The sequence below is a fragment of the Marmota marmota genome, unplaced genomic scaffold (genome assembly GCF_001458135.2).
Source record: "Marmota marmota marmota unplaced genomic scaffold, marMar, whole genome shotgun sequence".
NCBI classification, from domain to species: Eukaryota; Metazoa; Chordata; class Mammalia; order Rodentia; family Sciuridae; genus Marmota; species Marmota marmota.
The window spans coordinates 2,739,501-2,741,555 of NW_026000272.1; positions in this window are offsets into that span (position 1 = coordinate 2,739,501).

The window sequence follows — 2,055 nt, forward strand, 5'->3', positions numbered from 1 at the left end:
TTTTTTATTGTTGGTTGTTCAAAACATTACATAGTTCTTGATATATCATCTTTCACACTTTGCTTCAAGTGGGTTATGAACTCCCATTTTTAGCCCATATACAGATTGCAGAATCACATCAATTACACATCCATTGATTTACATATTGCCATACTAGTGTCTGTTGTATTCTGCTACCTTTCCTATCCTCTGCTATCCCCCCTCCCCTCCCCTCCCCACCCCTCTTGATTTCAGTGGTTGTTAAGAATAAAACTGCTGTGAATATTTAAATAGAAGCCTTCATGTCTTCATTTTTCCCTTATTCTTGGATAAATCCCTAGGTATGGGATTCCTGGGCCCTGGAATTCCAGTTGCTCCATATCCTTGCCAACAGTCATCAATTATATTAATGTTAACCCTTCTAATAAGTGTAATTTTATCTCACTATGGTTACCATTTGCACTTTTTAGTGACTGAAAACTGGTCATCTTTTTAAGTGCCTATTTGCCTTTTGTATATTTTCTATGATAGTGTGGTTTTGGCCATTTTTTATCAAGTTGTTTTCTTAACTTTTAGTTATAGAAGTCTTTTTTATAAACTGAATATAGACACTTTGTCAGATATACGTTTTCAGAGTGTTTTCTCTCAGTTGGTGCCTTAGCTTATTGTTTGGTTAATTTTGTCTTTAGGAGAGTAAGAGTTTTTAATTTTGAAGAAATTCAGTTTTGTCCCATCTAAGAAATCTTTGCCTAACCATAGGTTGCAAATACTTTTTTTCCTATATGTTTTAGATGTTTAATAATGTGGGGTGTTACATTTAAGACTGTGGTTTATTGCACATAAATATTTGATTGTGCTGTGAGGTTGTTATGGTTTAGATATTAGGTGTCCCCAAAAATTTCATGTGTGAGACAACACAAGAAGGTTTAGAGGTAGAATGATTGGGTTATGAGAGCCTTAACACAATCAGTGATTTGGGTTCCTGATAGGAATTAACTGAGTGGTAACTGTAGGTAGGTAGGGTGTGGCTGGAGGAGTTAGGCCATTGCGGGCATGCCTTTGGGTATATATTTGTGAGCTGAGCTTAGTTTCTCTGCTTTCTGAGGTGAAGTCCTGAGCCTCTTTCCTCTGCTACACTTTTCCACCAGAATGTTTTGCCTCACCTTGAGCGCCAACGAATGGATCTAGCTTTCTATGGACTGAAACTATGAGCTCCAAAATAAACTTTTCCTTTTCTAAAATTGTTCTTATTGGATCTTTTGGTCACAGAAGCAAAAAAGCTCACTTAAACAGATGTTAAAAATCAGGGTGCATTTTTTTCATCTATCCAGTTGTTCCAGCACCATTTATTGAATTACAAACATTTCTCAATTGAATTGCCTTGGCACTGTCTTTCTTTTAAGAAGTTTCCTAGAATAAAGTAGTCCATAATACCCCTTAACTCCTATCCCTTTAATGTTTAAAGGACTTTGTAGTGATATACCTGCTTTCATCCTTGATATTGATAATTTGTGTGTACTCTTTTTTTTTCCTGATCACTCTGGCTATAGATTTACCAATTTTAATTTTTTTTCAAAAAAATAGCTTTTAGTTTCCCTTTTTCTTGTCTGTCTCTGGTGTATTTCATTGATTTATGTGCTTATATTTATTATTTTTGTCCCTCTGTTTATTTTTAAAATTTTTCTTCTATTCCCATTTTCCTAAGATGGAATCTTGGATCATTTACTTGAGAACTTCTTTTTTGAAATTTAATTTAATTTATATTTAAATTTATTTTAAAATGATACATAAAAACTTAAGATTGTACATTTATTAAAAGGGGTGTGTGTCATGCTGGATACAATGGTGCATGCCTGTAATCCCAGTGACTCGAGGCTGAGAGTAGAATCATAAATTTGAGACCAGCCTTCACGACTTAGTGATATTCTGTCTCAAAAAATATATATAAGAAGAGCTAAGGATGTAGCTAGCTCTATGGTAAAGCATTCTTGGAATCATTCCTTAATACCACCACCACCAAAAAGGTGTGTTATCAGACCTTCTTGATCTTTTTTTTTTTTTTTTTTTTTTTTGAAA